Source organism: Cryptomeria japonica, chromosome 7 (genome assembly GCF_030272615.1).
Source record: "Cryptomeria japonica chromosome 7, Sugi_1.0, whole genome shotgun sequence".
In the NCBI taxonomy this organism is placed as follows: Eukaryota; Viridiplantae; Streptophyta; class Pinopsida; order Cupressales; family Cupressaceae; genus Cryptomeria; species Cryptomeria japonica.
In genome coordinates, this window is record NC_081411.1 from 835,464,714 (window position 1) to 835,486,272 (window position 21,559).

Here is a 21,559-nt window from a genome sequence, read left to right on the forward strand (position 1 = left end):
AGACTTAAAATTCTTCTCTTTAATAATTTTTTAAATGTATCATGCTTTAAAAATTAATCTGATGTAAGATATTCTAAACAATCATTTTGATGAACATTATTATTGAATTTTAAAAGAATATTATAATCATGACATGCTTTGAAAAATATATTTATGTTTTTTTGTTGGGATCTACATTTTTAGTAATTATGTCTAACATTATAATTATGATTATAAGATATAAGTATTGACTAATTTTAATTAAAAAATAAAATAAAAGAAAAGTGATTGTGTAGGAAAGAGAGATCTTTGATTGAAGATTTGATGATTAATGTGGCGAATTTAAGATTCATCTATTCTCTTTTCCACGAATTCTTGATGTTAGGATTTTTTTTGTTGTTGAGGGTTTATGAATTGAAAAAATTATGGATATATATTTTTTGATAGTTGTATCTAATGTTATAATAATGGTTATAAGGTACACATATTCAATATATTTTGATCAATAAATTATATATAAGTATAATTGTGTGCATCTATGATCTCCACTCATTAATAAAAATAGCTTACAATAAATACAACATGAGAAAGAGAGATATTTGATCCAAGAATTATTAAATAATAAGAGTGAATTTAATCTATTCATCTATTTTTTTAATGAATTCTTTATGTATCATATTTTTTCTCATGTTTGAATTAATACGATGTTAGAATATTGTAAGTACGTCTTTGTTTAAGAAGTTAATTTAGATTAACATGTTCTTAATTTCTATTAGATTTAGATAGATATATGATTATGTCATAATGTAAAAATTCTAATATATTTATTCTTTTTTATTGAAATTATAATTTTTGAATTTTTCTAATAAATAATCTAACATTATAATTATGATTAAAGATACTCGTATTCACTATGTTTTGATAAAAAAAAAATTATATATAAATAAAATTGTGCACTTATATCATCTCCACCTATTAGTAAAAGAAAGTTTAGAAGAATGATAACATGAGAAATAAAGAGGTTTTATTAAGGATATTTGATTAATGAGGGTGAATTTAAGTTTCACCTTTCCCATTTTACAAATATTTAATGCCTCATGCTTTTTCAATTAAAGTGATGTACATTTAAGTTCTTACTAGATTTTGATAAGTATTTAATAATAAATTTTAATATTTTATTTTATATAAAAAATTTATGAACTAAAAAATCAAAGAGATATCATGTTTTAAATAATTACATTTAACATTATAACTATAAAATATAAATATTTGTTGAATTTAAATAATATGTATATGTATGTATGTATATACGTATATACAAATACATATACATATAAAAGTATACATTTATTTATACTTTACTAAAAAGTAGTGTTACATTATTTTTTTCTTTGATCATGAATCATTTATTTTTGTAAGTTTATATCTACATTCAATTTTTTCATAAAATGTTTTTGATTAAGGTAAAAATAGGTTTTGAAGGGACCCAAAACCCTTTACAATCAGATTTTGATTGGATATGGAACCCTCAACTAGAAAGTTGTCCTAACAAAAGGAACGTAAAAGCACCAGACAACCATGGAAAGTTTTGACTCCCATAGCCATATACATGGGTTTTAAAAATACGCTCACACAACAAAAAATGAAAGCTACAAAAAGAACATCCAACAACCAGCCTAAAGCCAACCCCCAACAAGAACCATCAAGATTTACATTTAGAGATACTCTTGTGAGAGAGGAGAGTCATATCAAAAGAGGGCTTAGAGAACTTAGCTTTCTTACCCTTCACAGAAATCCAACCCTCTTCCACTTGTGCTACCTTATCGTGCCAAGCCAACGAAAGACCACCATTTTCCTCATAATGAATGCCTGCAAAAAGAGTCTCCATTGTCTCAGAGATATCATCATTTTTCCTCCCTATAGGCATGGCAATGTTAGAAAAGCCACCAGATTTGATAGCCAAAACACTATCACCTGAAATTGTAGCCTGATGCCCATTCTCTCTCTCTTTAGGGGTTTCAACATGATAATCTTGCACAAATTCAACAACCCCACCATTTGTGACATTCGAAGAGGATGCTCCAAGACCCTATGAGTCCATCACAACCACTTGAGAAAAAATCCTATGTTGCTTAGATTTCTTCTCAACAATATAATGCTGTTGAGAAGCACCTTTCCACCATGTAGCCGTCATTGCCTTTTTCTCAAATCCACATTGTGCAGCCACATGAATTATTTTAAAACATCTTCTACACCAGAAGGGAATCCCTTCATAGCCCAAATATTGAACCCAACAACCCTTAGAAGATTTGAGTAATATCCCAACATGCATCCCTTTTAAAACATCCATTTCAACCAGAATGCGGGCAAAGGTGGAGTGAAAAATATCAGATGATTCAGCATCCACCATAAAAAAATCTCCAAGGATGTCATCCACTTCCTCTAAAATAGGATCAACCCATAAATGAAGGGGGGGATTAGGAAGCTAAACCCAAATCGGGATCTTGTTAAACATTTCAGAAGAAGGGTTTAAATCAGAGTGCCAAGGCTCAATCATAAAAAAAATCCGTCCTCCTAGCTAAAATAATGATCACATAAGATTTTATTTCTATCCTGAGCATTATCAAACTTTGCAATAAAAAACACCTTAGCCATGGGAAAATATGAACTTTATCAGTAATAAGAGGCTCATCCAATGTTCTGAGATCCAGGTATGCAGCCGAGGGAGGCTAGGACAAAAACCCCTAATCTGACATATCAGACCTTGTGTGGAAGAAACATAAACATTATGATCAATTTCCTCTTATGTCTCTGCTTTCGATTAACATAGATGACATTTGCAATAGGAATGAACCCACCATCAAACGTTCGTCTCCCTTTCTATGACCTCGGAGCCTCACCAATCCGCCTCTGCTGACGAACATAGCCGCACCAAAACCAATGACAACATTCGACAAAAACCTAGCATCGACAGACGACAAAGTCTTCGAACCCTTTTCATGGCAAATGACTGTGTCTCCTCGCTAGCAAACTGTTGTCCCTTCCCCTTCCTATCCAGTATGATGCATGCCCTGGGGACTACCAGGGAATTGAGTCAGAAACTTCCTTGGTTGATCTCCCTGCCCACAACTCTCACCTAAACTCCCCATTCAAAATTTTAAATTACCTCTGAAAATGGCTTTGGAATAGTGTTACTAAGGCTACCATTATAAAATGTTTCTTATTTTTATTTATTTCTTTTAGAATATATTTTATGTAATGAAATCTACATTCTTTTTTCCTCATAAAATTATGTTTCATGATGTTAAAAAAGTGATATAATTTATATTTTGTAATTACTTGAGATATTTGCTAAAAATTAATGGCCTTGGGTGTATTGAGGGATAATTCACTTTAAAAATATTTAGAATTCTATTTAAGAAATGATGATACTATTATTTTCTTATTCTACTTTAAAACCATAGAATTGACCTCAAACCTATGTTTATATATGACCACTTCAAGGAATTTGGGTAAAAATGTAATTGTGTCACACTTTAGGTTAGCTAAATAGTTTCTACCAATTTGTTTTTAATTGAAAAGGTTCCAATTGGAAGGGTTTCGCTTGAAACCACATGCCATGGTTTGCATGAGAGGATTTTAACCGAAACCCAAGTTCAAACTTTATCCTTTATAAAGTTTTGGTCAGTGCAAAATTTGTTTGAATAGTTTCCAGTGAAAGGGTTCCAGTCAAAACAATTTTGCCCAAAACACTTTCGCCTAAAACTATATATATATATATATATAGCCACCGCATTCCTTTTCATTTTTTTTGAAACTTTCCCCTGGAACTAGATAATTTTTTAGTCTTGAATTGGATTTTTAAAAAATTAAAAATACCCTTTTGTAAAGATCAAAATATAGAATCCAGATACATATTTTTTAAAATTATATTGATTAGTTTTAATATGCTTTTTCAAAATATTACAAGTGGGTTGTTATAAAAATGACGAGGCTGATGTTCATTTTTTATTGTATGGTTGCATCAACACATAAGATCACTAATTAAAAGTATTGATTTTTATTTAAAAATGATTTTATGTTCTCAAGACAAATGATTTATTGGGTAACAAAGTCAAATGTAGTTATTAGAACAACATATAAGAAAATACAAGACAAAAATGATAATATATAAGAATGTATATTTAATGTTCCACAATCAAACTTACAAATACTCCCATTTAATATAAAAATGACTAATACAAAACTAGCTTTCATTGAATTAAAATTCTATTTCATTTATCATATCCATATTACATATACACCATCAAATATGGTGAAGAGAAAAATGAAATGTTGTAAATGATTTTATATTCTCAAGACAAATGACTTATTGGGTAACAAAGTCAAATGTAGTTATAAAAAAACATAAGAAAATACAATCTGATTGCAAATATGATAATATACAAGAGTGTAACTAATACACAAGTAGTTTGCGTTGAATTAAATTTTTATGTCATTTATCATATCTATATTACATATACACTATCAAATATGGTGAAGAAAAAATTAAAATACTAAGAAAGCTATTATTTTTTTCTTTAAAACCTTTCAAGCATTTACAACTATTTTCTTAAATGCATTATTACATACATCCACTACTATAGCTATCTCTCCACAAGTTCCTTGAGTAAAATGCTAATCATGGAAAACTAATAAAAATTATGGACACTTCATACATTTCTAGACCCTTTTCTATAAAAAAAATTAAATGACCAACCCCTTTTTCATTAAGAACATAAGTATATTTTAGATGTTGGGCTATGAGTCATGAAGAAGGAAATATGTGAATCTGGAGCTAATGTTTTTTCCTAGCCATTTTCACCAATCCTCTACAAAAAGTTGCCATTTTGAGGTCCATCGAACCAAGAGATTATAATGGAATTGTTTAATGCATTAATAATTTTTGTTAGGATTCCCACAGATACTGAGAGGGGGGGGGTGAATCAGTATCTAACCAGTGTATTAAATTTCTTAACTTAAAACATGTAGAACATATTAAAACTGTGTATCGGTAAACAAGAAATAATGCAATAAACAAAGATAAAAGCAACCACATGAAAAACACACCATAACACAAAGATTTAACGAGGAAACCCGGTGTGGGAAAAACCTCGGTGGGATTTGTGACCCACAATATTCACTTACTGGCCAATAAGAGAATATTACTGCTACAAGAGGGGCCTGTACATGCAGGAAGGCCAAGTGCCTAGAGCTCACTGCTCAATTACAAAATGGGAAGTCTCACTGACTTACAAAATGGATTATATAAATCCAGTGTCTTGTACTGCTTCAAAATAGCATCTATAATGCCAGATCTAGTACCGGTTTCTGCTCTGCTTCTTACATAAACCCTTAACCTATAATTTGCATAATAGGCCTGCCTTATTTCACCTAATTAAATTCTACCATAATAATCCTACATTGTCTCAATGTTCTATAATGAACTCTCTTATATAAGAGTCATTTTACATCTTGCCAAGTCAGCGTACAATGTTTTTACAATAATAAAAAAAATATATTACAACAAAAATCCTGTCGGCCTCTGTGTCAGTATGCTTCCTTTCACTGTCGGTGTCGGTGTAGAGTCTGATCTTGCTAGTGTCGGTGGAATGCCTTGCCGGTGTCATAGGATTGTAAGGTTGCCATCAATGACAAAACCTTCAATCACCTACAATGTCTCATTGGAGTGTGCATATGCCAACAATCTCCCCCTTTGGCATTGATGGCAACACTCATGAGAAAATTTTAAAAAGTGTATCCAAAACTTGTAATCCAAAAATATGTGAGCTCCCCCTGAGCAGATAAGTCTTTTGCTGATTATTTTCTCATACTACTACTCCCCCTTTGGTATCAATGACAAAGGTTGTCAAAGTGTCAATAGAGTTGTAGTTTTCTGTCTCAACCTTGTAACAAGGTGGTTACAATTTGAAAAAGATCCGGCAAAACCAAATTTATGCTTTCCAAAAATTTCTTACTGTCTTTTATTGCTGCCTCTATTCTTTGAACTGTACCGGTGAGGTGCTGCATATGCTCTGCCAATGTTTTCTGTCCTTGTACTAATGTCTCAGATATTTTCTTCCTCAAGGATGCTAGATAGTCCAGTCTTGGACTTAGTCTTAATCTCAGATTCTTAGCCTTGTTTATTATTCTCTCCTTTTCTCTCTCTAGCTTTAGTAATTCTTCCTCAAAACTAGTTATCTTTTGCTCAAAAACTGATAATGTATCAGGTGAATTAACAAAATTGTCAGCAAGTTTATTTATTTCTTCTTGTACCTGTGAACTACAATATGTTATTCTCTTAATGGAGTCCAAAAGAACTTCAGTTACATTTGTTGATTTATATCTTGTAGAGGAGGAACCAACATTTTGAATTCCACCGGTGGAAATAACCATGCTTGTAGTGACCTCTGGTAGGTCAGTCTGTGTTTCCATTTCCTTAAGAAAAGGTTTTTGTTTCTCTCCTGTTGTCGGTGGCATTGTTTCCACATGACCCTGTTGCTGTTTCAGAGCTTGTTGCTTTGCTTGTCTCTCTGTTTGTTGTATTGTTTTATCATTTGCCTCTTTCCCTTCGGTGTTATCAATGTTATCAGTTGCCAGTGGCTCACTGGCCATATCTGTGTTACCGGTTGTGTCCTGGACTATCATAATGTTGATTTTTTTAGTATCAACATCAACTGTGTATAGTACCTCAGGATTAGGATTTGTATCCTCTATATCCATACTCTCATCTACCGGTTGATCTTTAGTTGTTGCTATCGGTGGAGTAATCAGAGGCGGTGGGGATAAGTTATCTCTTATTTTGATACTAGGAGGTCCACCAACCTTTCCTTTTTCTTTGTCCTTGTCTTTCTGATATACTTTTATTGGTTTAGGGTTTCTGCACTCTTCCTGTTTTTCCTTCTCAACAAGGAATATATCCCATGCATTTTCAATTTCTTCTATTACCTCATTTACCCTTCCAACCATTAGTGCAATATGCCGGTGTGCAATAGAGAATACTGACTGGTTGGCTTCTGCAATTAGATCATCTATCTCCTTTGGTGAGTTAACTGGGTAAACAACAAGTAATTTTTCAACTTTAATTTTCTTATCAAGCTCTACAACAACTTGTCTTCTTGCTTCCAGTCTCTTGAATAGTTAATCTGGTAGTTCATCTACAACTTGCATTAAGAATTTCTTATAGATATCCAGGTGTAAAATAACACTGTTTTCAACTTTCTCTTTTTCATTAGCTGATAGTGTATCATATAATTTTTCTATGTTCTTAAGCTTTCCTTCCTCAGTTATTTCATTCAGTAGTTTGTCAATTGGGGCAATGTTTTGTTGAGTCCTTTTCTTCTTTGGTGTTAGCTTTTTCTTTGGAGTTGTCTTCTTGACTGAAGACCTCACTGCCTGTTGTTTTTGCCTGGTTCTTCTAGGCGAGGGTGGATGTCGGTGAAGGATTCCTTTTTCTTACAACTCTTTTAAATGCTGTAGGCATATCACTCTTTGAAGAAGTTTCTACCAGTGATAGGTGAGTTTCAGGCTGTAATGTTACTAACTCATCCTTAGTGATACCAGTTTGTTTCAGTACATCTTCTTTGATAGCCTTTGCTTGTCTTGAACCTCTTCTCATAGTTGCTTCAACTTTCTTTACTCTCTTCTTAGATTGAATTTGGCTTTCAATGGTTTCAGCACTACCAAAGACCTCTTCCTTAGGTTCCTTGGGTGCATCCAGAAGGGCTTTTGCATATGTTTCAATGATGTGATCATCGGTCTCATAACCCATCTCAGTAACCCAAATTGTTCTTGGGATAACTGCTTCCATCTAGATCTCATCCTTTTTAATCACAAAACATATATCATCTTTGTATTTGTTAACAATTTCCTGTGACAGTTTGACTCTAGAGTTCATTCTGGCCTTTAGTGTTTGAAAATACTCATCAATATTCTTTTGTTTGCTTTCACTCATGTTGAACAAGTCTGATAACTGTTTCCCTACCGATATGTCAAATCCAAGGTTCTTGATACCTATACCGGGCACCTGTTTGGTTATGTGTAGCATTATGCATACAAGTAAGTTGCCAAATCTAGATGTTCCTTTCTTATCCTTCTTGATTTTCCCTAAGTTGTCAATCAATTCATCCTTTAACCATTCACATACATCAATTTTCACATTCTCATTTACCATATCATGTGCACTTTTTATGCATAAACTGGAGACTGAGTTAAGTCTGTTTGTATGAGTTACTTTGTAACCTAGAATCATGTTAATGAATCTTACATTTATGTTGGTTACATCATTAACCCTCAAGGACCTTTTGTCGGATGTTGCACCTATTAGGTTTGTTACTAGGTCATTTGAGACCTTCTTTGTCTTGTCCGGTCTGTTACCGGTGGAAGGTAACCCTGTTATAGCTTTCACAGCTTCCTTGGTAATTTTGTGAACCGAATCTAACCAAAAGAATGCACCATGAACTTTGCTCAATACTATCCTAATAAATTCCTTAGGAAAGTTCGGAATGCTGAGGATTTCAGTGAATCCTAGGGTTTCAACAATTTTATGTTCATGTTTCACATTTCCGGAATCATCACATATAACAGTTTTGTACATGTTTTTGATTTCTTCATCTCCTAATTCTTCTATATGGCAATGGATATAAATTCTAGGGTCTTCTACGTAAACAACTCCTTTGGGAATTTGGGAAAAAACACCTACATTATCATCCTTCTTTGCTATCTCAGGAACTAGCTAAAATACGGGCCTAGGGCGCTTGATCACTTCCACAACAGTAGGGTTTGCTATGAATTTAGGTACAAAGGAGGATGCCATGATTATAAATACCTTTTTCTGCCTTTGGAAAGATTGATTGCTGAAATGCCTTGCCTCTTTGCTCGAAATGCCTTAGCTCTGGAAATTTTGCGCTCTTCTAATGTTTGAATGCTCGGTGAAGTCAAATGGAGCCAAAACCACTAATTTATAATGTTAATTCTCCAACTACCACATTTAATGTATGCCGGTTAAGTAGTCACTTAACTTTATTTGCCGGTATAGAAGTTGATGCTCTGCAAAAAGGATTAGAAAATCTGTTTGATGGCAACACACACAAGAGCACAAGAAACAAACGTTAGTGTTAGCAACAAAAGATTATCCTAAACAGGCATATCAAGAGAGATATTAAGCATGAAATAGAAAGCATATAAACATAGAATAAAATAGCTAATCAAGATGCTCATAGTTGCTCCTCCCTTGTTCCTCTCCTCTCCAAGTCCCAAATGAGTGTAGCTCTCAGCTTTTAGCACTAGCCATGGATGCCATATGGAGATTCAAGATAGTTGAATATGATGAGCAAATGCTATGCAAGTGTAGATAGTGATGCTATGAGAAAGCTCTATGCTAATGCCAGTATAACAACAATACTCTAATGCTTCTTTTTTTGCTTGAGGAGAAGGGTTCTATTTATAGAAGAAATGGGGAAATGAAGGGTTAAGATTGAGCAATCTTAACAAGGGTTAGGATTGAAAGATATTCAATCCATGTGAGATTTTCAACCCAATCCCATGTTGACAAGTGTCACCATGAGGAGGCTTGAGAGGAGAGATAAGGAGCATTAAATGCTTGAGGGGACATGATGGTTACCCTAGTCAAAGAAATAAATTTTTTGAAGAGACACATGGGTTACATGAGGGTTAAGTTAGGAGTCAAAGTCCTTAACCATGGGTGCAAGTGGAATTAACCATTAATGGTCATGTAAGAGCCATAAGTGGTTTGGAAGACTTTAGAGGTTAATTTGTTGAACACACAAAGCATTAATTGCTTTTCAAAGACTTTGGAGTCTTTGAGAAGTGACTCCAATTTGCTTAGGAATGTGACAATATTTAGGGGATGGATTAGGTTAATTAGGAAGGGTTTAGAAGAATCTAGAAGGGGTTTAGGCATGCAAGTGGATTTTGTAGGAAAATGCAAGTGGGAGGAATTTTGGTATTTTCAATTAAAATAAAATCATTTATTTCAATTAAATGGTGTAATTTGCATTTGGATAAACATTTAAATAAATATTAATTTATTTAAATGAGAAAAAGGAAGATAAAGCATTAAAATGCTTGAAGACTTTGAGGGAAACCATTAAAGGCTTGAAGACTTTAAGGGAAGCAATTAAAGTCTTAAGAAGACTTTAAGGGAAGCCATTAAAGGCTTAAGAAGACTATAGAAGGAAGCCATCAAGTTTGAAAACTTTAAAGCCATCAAGTTTGAAAACTTTAAAGCCATCAAGTTTTGAAGACTTTAAGGGAAACCATTAAAGGTTTCAAGTGGGTGAGGATAAATAGGATTTTAAATAAATAATTTATTTAAAATAGTTGTGCAACTTGCATTTGTAGGAAAATGCAAGTGGGTGGAGGATAAAGGTGATTTAAATAAATGATTTATTTAAAATAGTTGTGCAACTTGCATTTGTAGAAAAATGCAAGTGGGTAGAGGATAAAGGTGATTTAAACAAATGTTAATTTATTTAAATGTGAGAGGTGGGATTTTGGGGGATTTAAATAAATATTAATTTATTTAAATGTGAGAGAAGATTTAATTAAATAAATATGATTTATTTATTTAATTAATGGTCTGAATTTGGTTAAGTGAATTAAATCAAATAAATTGAATAATTTATTTAATTAATAGGAGAAGAGGGTTAAGATGAATTAATTAAATATATTAATTTAATTAATTATTAATTGATGGTTAAATAATCAAATAAATATTAAATATTCATTTAATTAAGTGGACAGATTTATGTGACTACAGAAGTAATTTTCTACTTTTCACCATCAATCGAGGGAATAATAGCATATTTCACATTGATTGCCAAACCCTCAAAGAAATTTCTTCAATTGGATGAAGAGACTCCTATCGGTGGAGTGCTACTCTATTCTGCCGATGGAGGAGTATTCCTATCCATATTCAGTTCTGATTTCTTGATCCACTGTTTTGAAAATTCATTCTTAACTTCTTCAACTTTTTCTTTTCCTTTCAAACTAGAAATTTTGTTGTTTGCCGGTGATGCTTTACTTCTGCAGAATTTTGCAATATGTCCAATCTTGTTACATGCATAACAAGTCACATTATTTTTCTGAATAGCTTTCCCATAACCTATGCTGGTTTGTGTTCTACATTGATTAGATAAGTGTCCAAATCTTCCACAAACATAACATCTCACATTCATTCTGCAATTTTCAGAGTTATGACCAACTTTGTTGCATTTTGAACATTGACTGGTGGGGGTGTTGATATTCTGATAATTTCTAGATCTACATTGATTTTCTCTATGACCATACTTATTGCAGTTAAAGAATTTTCCATTAAATTTGTAAGTAGTAGGTTGTCTTACCGGTTTGTTATGATCCTGTGTGTTTGCAGTACCAGAGCTTTCACCAACTTCAAAGCCAATTCCACAAGTGTCACCTTTAGGTTTTTGATTCTTCAATAAGTCACCAAGTTCTTCTGAGCTTTTCTTGAATTTCTCTTTGTACTAATTTGCAGTATCTAGTTCTCTTTCTAAGATTTCTTTTTGTCTCATTAGTTCATTTGAATCATTTTGTCTATGCATTAGATCTGTTTTCAACAAGTCATTTTCATAGCTAAGTCTTGTGTTCTCATTTGCTGCATCATTTAGTCTTCTAGTCAACTCTTCTTCATTCTTCTTCCTATCTTCAATTTCCTTACAGAATCTCATAGTCATGTCCTACATTTCATTCTTCATTGTTATGTTCTCTTGTTTCAGCTTGCATATCTGATCATTAAGTGATTCCTTTTCATCATTTTCATTTTGCATCTTTTCACCTAGTTCTCTTCTCTTATTTCTTGCAATGGTAAAATTTTCTTGAAGTGCCTGAATGATATCCCGAGCTGCCTTTAGATCATCTTCAAGTTTGATGTTTTTCAATTTTTCTGTATCATAGTCTAAGAGAGCTGCTTCTAGTTGCTTTATCAGATTTTTCATCTCTACTAGTGTCAAGATCTTCCTCAAGCTGTTAGGCTTCTGGAAATAGAGGACCAAGCTCTGATATTGGGGTGTTTGAGTAAGGAAACACCCACAAAATTTATTGAAAGAATAGCCATGGAGATAACACAAAGTTAGGCTTCAACAACTTCAATCACTACAATTAATTTTGCATAGAAAAAACTCCACAATGATAAAGACAAACTCTAAGTTCAACAAACATGTCAAATAGTATAGGAATGTCATCATAAAAATATGCCATTAAACAATTCACTAGTCACATCCAAATTCACACACAACCTAGCCAAAAAAAATTGCAATATCTATTGAAAAACCATTTCCAATGGAACTTGTGTTGGCATCGATGTCAACATGTGTGTGTGCAGGGTTGAGAAGTAGCAACAAATTAGTTCATGTTGGCAGAGTTGATGCAGAATGATGAGATTTCAAAGGGATGTCAACCAGGCTGCAGATGTAGTAGGAGAGATCACAGTGATCAGGTCGATGGATCAGGTTGATGAATTGTTGTAGACTCCCACAATGCCATATGATGTGTTTATGAAGTTCCTGTCGGATGTCCTAGTGTTAGGGTTATGAAAAACAAGAAATCATGTATATCGACAAGACTCCACTAGGTTATACCGATTTCAGTATGGTCTGATAAATATGCATCACAAGTTATATCGAGATAACTCAGTCGATTAAGTGGTGTGTAGGTGAAGTGGTTGTATCAGAATAACTATACCAATACCGAGTCGCATGGTGGAAAATGCTATCGATATAAGTCTGGTCGATATCGGGTCGTGCAAAGTATGTGGTTTGTTGGATCGGGGTAGAAATGCCGAAAACCAGAGCCTAGCTACACATCGGAATAGCGGACAAAGGCGAAGTAGCATTTTCAAGTAATGTCGCTAGTGTTAACTACTTCGACAATCACTGTGTCAGAATAGCTATGCCGATTAGGGGACTGAGGATGTGCACCGAAATAGATGAACATAGGCGGAGTAGCATTTTCATGTAATATCGATAGACCACATTGTTCCCATATCAATATATCAATATAGCTAAGCTGAAACAATAACTTGGAGTACCTGTCGGAATAATCGACAAAGGCGGTATAGCAATTTTGTGTAACACCGACAGAGTAAAATAACCCGATATCATTGTATCAGAATAGGTATGCCGACAAGGAGACTGAGTAGGTGTATCAGAGTAGCTTTTGAACTTAGAATGACTAGTTTCCTCTATGCCGATAATGTTAACTATTCTGATGGGTATGTGCTTCAGGATAGCTATGCCGACAGAGGAGAACAAAGAGAAGACTCCCTAGTAAGGTCATCGGAATAACATATGCCAATATGTGGAAGGACTGTGGATTTTGATGTCGGAGTAACTATGTTGATACAGGTTCAAGTAGAGTCATCAGGATAGGCTTGTTTTGACAAGATAGAGTCCAAAAGCTAATTCGATAGTGTTAGTTGTTCCGATGGATGTGCATTTCGAAAGAGCTATGCCAATGAAGTTTGTCATTGTAGAGTATGCACTTTAGGGTAACCTATGTCGATGGGTTTATTGCTATGGAGTTATGATCTCAAAACAGTGACGTCGATGGGGTTTATCATTGTGGAGTTGTGAGTTCGGAATACCTATGCTGATGTAGTTTTTTTACTGCGAAGTTTGAGTATCGGGATACCTATGCCGATAAAGGGTGAGATGACAGTATATCATCGAAACAACTTATTCTGTCGATCTAACATGTTTTTATTATACCGATAATGATGACTATTCCAATGATAGTTGTTTTTGCTTGATGGTTTATGATAGGGGTAACCTATGTCGATATGGTCAGTCAACATGGAGAATGTGGCTCGATATAGCCTATGGCGATAAGTGGAATCAAGGTGATTTTTTCCATCGAAATAACCAATGCCAACGAAAGAGACCAAAGGTATCACAAGGTCATCGAGATAGGTTGTAAAGGCGAAATAGAGACAAGAGGTTAACCCGATAGTTAATTCTATACCGATGGAGCTTTGGGAAATCAACATCGAGACAACTATGATGATGAACGTAAAGAAAGAAAAATCCAGTTGACAAAGTTGATCGACATAGGTGTTTGTTGTCAACCTGATGCATTTACAAGTCTACCACCAGGCAGTCCGATAGTCCACATAAGCCTTGACCAAGTTTGACTAGATGACATGGCCTATACGGAGCGAATAAAAATATCACCTGTTGAAAAGATGAATGGTTACTTTGCCGACATATTTGAAGATTGTAACCAACTTTGCAGCCATGTTTGTGAGTCGATACTTTCAAAGGTCCATAAGGATGCCAACTAGGATTGACAGAGCGATCTGGACGAAGAATATGATGACATGTGTGTTCTAGGTGGTCAAACAGGTGAGCTGAAGCACTGAAGATGATGTTGTGATAAAATCTAGACAGTAGGATGGTGAAGACATTAATGGAGGATCTGGTGCAAACAAGTTGAAGGGTTCGAGGTGATCGACAGTGCTAGGACCAAATCTGTGAGGCAGATTTAGTTTGCTAAAAGTAGAAACTCGGTACAACAAACATCTAGGAAACCAAAGAAAAGCTATTTTATGTAGATGATCGATTCAGGATAAAAAAACCAATCTGCTATAGACCATATCTCAAAGAGACAAAATGAATCAATTTTTAAATTGTAGATTTGGAGGGAAAAGTCTGATATGAACATAACTAATTGATTCCTATAGAAGGCGTTGAGATTTGACATTGGTAGGTGGAGCAGGTAGAGCTGTGAGGACAAGTGGTAGAACCGACTGAGAGATGTCTAATATTCTGACTGAGGTGTATGATGGTGTGGCGCATGGAATTAATGTTGTTTCAACTATAAAAAGTTAGACGGGTTTTGTTTTTAACTATAAATTTATTGATTGTTATTTTTATCTTTTGAAAAAGATGGTGTTATTACTTACATAATTTTACTAATCCAGGCCCAAAAAAAGAAGGCTGTGTTAGAGTTTTAATATGTAAAAGAGATTCTCAATCATTGGAGGATGAAATTATGCACCATTAGATTAGAGCTTTGCTTGATACCACAATATGTAGAACACTCTACTATCATCTCCTTGCTAATGGAGTTTCTTTGATAATAGCAATTGATTTTTGTCGCCTCTTGCTCAATGAAAGGTTGTTATGTGTTTAAATGAAGCATGACACATGGAAATATGCAAAGTAGGACTAAAGCTACTATTATAATTCTACTACCACAATGAGGATTCTTATCCCTCTAACTATGAAAGATCCACAAGATAGATGAAAAGTTGTTAATCCTCTTCCCGAAAAATTATTCTATAATATGATTATGTGCAAGAAAAGCAGGGCGATGGAGCTCAAAATGTGAAAATATTCCAAAGGACTTGTCCACACACTCACATGACTTCTTGGTGCAAGTTATGGAGCCATGAGGAATGACTCAACTTCCCAAGGTAGGTTCCATGGTTCTCTATCTCACAAGGTCCCTCAAGCCAATGCCTTTGCTCTCAGATCACTGAGCAAAGTGACTTAGGGATGACGAATGCAAGAACGAGGGATGCTTTAGATTGATTTTAACATGAATGCATCCTATATATGCATGATTATACAAATGAGCTAAACTAGATTATAAGATGACAAGGTTAGTAACAATACTACCCTAACATGATATACTACTTATATGATTTAAGCTAATGATAATAAAAATGCTCTAAAATGCTTATTAGATTAATTCCTATTACAAAGAGAGGCTAGATGCATGCTAAAATTGAGTGTGTGATACTAGAAGATTGGATCTTTTTAATGGAGGAATGAGAGCTCTATTTATAGGGAAAATAGGGCAATGGATGATCAAGATTGGAGGAGTTAATCAAGGGTCAGGATTGAAAGCTATCAATCCATGTTTACAATTTCCACCAATGAAATGGTGACAATTGTCAACGTAAGGTTGCTTGAGAGGAGAGGTAAGAAGCATTAAATGCTTGAGAAGACCTCTTGGTTACCTTAGAAGGTAAGGGTTAAGGTTAGGTTAGGGTTATCCAATGGATAAAGCTTTTACCCAAGGGGTAAACTCTTGTGCAAAGGTTAAAGGGATAACCATGGTCAAAGCAATGAATGCTTGATGAGACCCTTGGGTTAGATGAGGGTTAAGTTAGGCAAAAAGTCTCTAACCATACCACTAAGGGTTAGTTAACCATTAATGGTTTGAAGACTTTGAGGACAAATTTGTAAGAGTCCTTCCAAATTTGGAGTTATTCAACAAGTTAGCTTGTTGAAGGCATAAAGGTTTTAATGCCTTTTGAAGACTTTACTCCAAATTTAGGGAAAATGGATAATTGATGGGTTTAGGTTAATTGATTAGGATTAGATGGGTTCTAAAAGAATTTAGGAAGATGGTTAGGATGCAAGTGGGAGATGTAGGAAAATGCAAGTGGGTGAGGAATAATAGGATTTAATTGAAATAAATTGCTTTATTTCAATTTGGTTTCAAGTTGGGGATTTAAATAAATTAGATTGATTTAATTGGGGTAGACTATTTAATTAAATGTAAATTTAATTAAAAAGTAGAGAGAAGGGATTTAATTAAATAAAATGATTTGTTCATTTAAATGATATAAAAGGGGTTGAGTGAATTTAAATAAATAAATTGAATAATTTATTTAATTAAATAGAAGAATGTGAGTGATTTAATTAAATTAGATTTAACTAAATAGAGGAATGAAAATAAAATGAACATTAAATATTCATTTAGGAATACGGTCATTTTTATACGTCTACAATGATGATTCTCCCTTCCAATTCATAATATTATAACATATACTTAATTTTAGTATAACTAATATTACAACATCTAATCATTTTAGCTAATTTCAGTGCATTGAATGGTAAGCACAAACTAAACACTACGAATCTTCTCATATATAATCTTAATATTCAAGATATTGTATTATAACGTTCGCAACTAAAAGAAGCATCATGCAGGGTCAAACAATTTGCTCATTAGAAAAAAAGATTATAGTGGTCATCTAGTGCGTACAAGGATTGTAATTTTGAAAATAATTTATTAAATGCATCTTTATATTTTGTGCATTGGAGGCTCCATACAACTTATAAGCACTACAATCGATATTCCCACGCTGAAAATCTTTGGGGGAATATTCGGGCAAAAGCACACCCTTCATATGTAATTTGTGTTCCTTTATGCGGAACTAATTAGGCCACCAAAATGTCCAATAAAATATTCCTACAACATTCTCCTAACATGGAGGAGTGTGTAATTGAAATCAGCTTAGAAAAGTCAAGAAGGCCCCATGTCCCTTTGCTTGGAGAAAAATCTTCCAAATTCATTTTTCTCATCATTCTTATCTCTTGTCTTTGGTCGAAACTATTTTGGCTCCAAAACAGACTTTTCGTAGAACGTGATAGCGACGTATTAGTCAATCATAACCGTTTATTGCAAAATCAACGGTGTAAAACATGCGACTCCGTATTGTCGTTTTGGAACTAGAATAGATGCGTCCCTTGTCCTGCGTTTCGTAGAACGTGATAGTGACATATTAGTCAATCATAACCGTTTATTGCAAAATCGACGGTGTAAAACGCGCGACTCCGTACTGCCGTTTTGGAACTAGAATAGACACGTCCTTTGTCCTTCTAGCTCTATACCTATGTACCAACTTTAAATATAATCATAAATTGAATTTGGGGCTTGTAGATTTATTATTGCTACAAATCTAAGGTTTTATTTATGGTTAAATTAAGCCTTTTTTGAGGGTGTTTAGTAACAAGATTTTGAGGAGGAAGTTGTAGAAATGAACCTCCTCATTAGATCTAAGAGGCCTAAGATAACCAAGGCTTGGTGGAGAAAACCTTTTGATATGTGGTTGTATAGTCTTATGGACTAATATGGAACTATGTAAAATGGAATTTTAAAAAATATTATAATTTAGAATTTTTATTTGGATTTTTTTAAAATAAAAAATCAAAATGCTTTGGTAAGGTATATATTTTGCAAACCTTTGTATTCTTGGATCCACTAGCAAGATATGATATTAAAAATATAATAATTGTCATTTAATCCTAAACAATGATCATCGAGCTAATTATGAACCCAAAATCTTGGCCCTTGTTTAAAAAAGTCATAATTCAACCTCAATGAGAATTTTAAATTTAAGAAAACAAACACTTTCTAAATGGAGTTCAAGTCTACCACCAAATCCTCACCTATACATTGCACGTGCACCACCACATAACAATCCACTACGAACATACTAACCATACTAACCATGCACCACTACTTGTTTTGGCTCCCTTTTAACCTTAGAAGGTTTTTTATCTTCATTAGGACATAAATTTCACATATGGCATCAATTTTTTACTCCTTATAGGTGTCATAAAGGTCTCTTTAAGCACTACATGGTGGTATAGGTTTTGGTATCAAAAATTTTATTATGTTTGTGTCAAAACTTGGTGTGCCTAAAGCTTATATTACTTTGGAATGGTTAATAGGTTATATATTAGGCATACATAATTATGTCTTTTTTATTTCACGGAGCTAATGGAGGGAATTTGTAGTATACTATTTAGTAGATTATATAGTTTTTCATTAGGATGAGCAAGGAGAGTTTTATACTTGTTTAAGTTCTTGTAGGAACTGTTGATTTAGGGTGTGATTATATGAGAATCTAAAAAAAATTGTGGGGAAAAACATGTTGCAGTGTATATTTTATGATACCAATATGAACTATAGGTTATTGGGTTATGTGCTCCTTGGTATAAGTTTATAGATATTTTTAGAGTGCATAATTTCATGGATATAGGTACATATGTTATCTTTTAGTTTGAGGAAATGTTTTGATACACATGCGAGACTTGGAATCTTAATTTCATGAGGGTTGACTATGGGTATAATGATATTGACAATTATAATGTAATGGATTTATATGTTTATATGGGCATTGGAATGACATGGCCATGTATGTGGTTGGTAAGATTGGGTTGTGGTGTTAGAATGATTCATCACTATAGGTGGTAGTGTGATTTAGTTTTAGATTTTTTTCTCATCTTTTGAATTCTTGTATGGTTCATTGACTATGATTACTTATTTAAGGATATATTTAGACAATCAAATATTGATATTATCTAGTGTTTGGGTCTTGAGGTTTCCAAGTTATTTATTTTATTATGTACATGTTATTGATGTTATTATGAGCTTATATTTTTTAATATTTTGGGATATGAGTTATGCATTTTTTTGGGTTGAAGCACCCATTGGTTCCATTTATGACTTGGATGTTGATTTTCTATATCCACAAATATTTATATTGTTGTATACTTTTCTATTTTTCCTATTTATGGTCATTTGCACATTTGTATGTTGTACCTAGATAGTTAGTTACCAGGATGAGTAGCGTGGTTGTTTATATAGATACCCTATACACCTTGGTATCACAATTCAAGTGGCTCTATTGATAGTGATGGTTCGGTGGTGTTCCCTAGTACTGAATTTGTTTCAATGGGTGATATTTTTTTTTCTTGTTCATACTAAGGTTTATTTGACACTTTTAGTTTCATTGGTAGAGAAAAGTTATCTTCATGTGATTGGAGATGACGACATCTTGGTTATCCATGGATAAATCTTGGAGCCTTTAGTTGAGGTGTAAATTATGAATTAGTAATTAAATACTACTAGATTCCTAAGAGACTACTAACCCACAACTCACAACCGAATTCAATACCATGTTAGATTTGGTTGTGAAGCCAAGAATAGAAATTTAGATATGAAATAAAATTAGCACTCTTTTAGCATTGAACTAGCACCTATGAACTAGCAAGGGGAGTAATGAATGTTGTATATATAGCAAAATAATGGCAAATAATTTCAAGGGGATTAATAATTCCCCATTTCTTGAAATAGGTAGAAATTTTATATACTTGGTAAATGCAAGATTATATGGTTACACCTACACAATTAAAGACAAAAAAACAATTATAAGAGGTGGCAAATAAATCTAAAAGAGGGTTGAGACTCAACTACCAAAGAATGGGTGAGAGTGACACATGCAACTAATAGATTATGCCACATGTCCTCATATTAACCATGTCTAATATAAACTAAGAAATCTTAATAATATGTGTAGGAAAAATAAATGTTCCCTAACACAAGGAAAATAAAAATCTTCTCTAACACTTTTTAGAACACAATACCAACATCCACCAAAACATAATAAAAAGTGAATTTTTATTAGATGTTGTAATTACATGTTCCGTGATAGACATGCATACAAAATGTGAAAGTGTACACAAAATCCTGAATTATTTGACAACCAATCTCAATAAAATATGATTTTATAAAACATTATGATCATAAGATATGTCTTTTAAGAGGATGCACTCAAATTCTTTGAACTAAGACACTTTGAAACCTAATCTAATTAAGTAAACTTGTATTCACTAACATACAATAAAAAAATATTTAGTAAATAAAGACTGTAAATACTTTAATATCATAATAAAATAAAAAGTAACTATATATTAATAAATTAAAAACCATATAATAATACATAAATTTTATTCAAATATAAATATATAATTTTAAATTTTATTCAAATATAAATATATAATTTTATAATTAAATAATATATTAATTTATAACATATAAGTATTTTCATAACACCTCTAAATACTTTTATTCATTAACATTTAACAAACTTTCTAAATAGATAAAAACACCCTATTTGCCAAACAATTTGCTAGTTAGAAAAAAGATCATTGTGTTCATATAAGTGCGTAGGAGGACGTTAAAATTGTGAAAATAACGTATGAAATGCACTTAAAGGATTATAAGCATCGAATTATATTATTTTACATGGAAGTATGCCGTACAACTTATAAGCACTAAAATTTTATATTCCCACGTTGAGAATCTTGAGAATCTTGAGGAAGATTTGGGCCAAAAAAAGGAGGGGAGGTACGAGCACATCCCAACCTCTATGGACTTTATGATTCAATTGTCCACCAAAACACCCATTAAAACATTTCTCCTAGCATGTGCATGCATATACTTTAAATCAGCTTGGAAGTGGCAAGCACTTTGGTCATGCCCCATTACTTGTTTCAGGAAAAAAATGGTCAAAAATCTTCTTGCTCATCATTCCTACTTCTTGTGCCTCTTTACCTTAATATCAAATTTGTGGATAATTGTATTTGATTTATATTAGAATAATTTTTTTTTTTTTTTTTTTTTTTTCCGTTTTTTAAGATATAGGGTGTGCATTAGTGTAGTTGATTTTAAATGAACATTTGAAATTAATCAATTGTACATTTCCTTTAAATCAACAACGAATTGTATGAATGAGAGGACCTTTCATATAATAAGTACTCGAAGAAAAGCTTTTTGTCTACATAAAAGAATATTTATTCTTAAATTATTAGTGGCAATCAAGAAAAAGTTTTTGGGCATACATTGTTTTTCTTGTCCTTCTCATGTGACATTATGTGGGATTTGCCTATAGATTGTATGCTTGTTTATCTTCATCTACAAT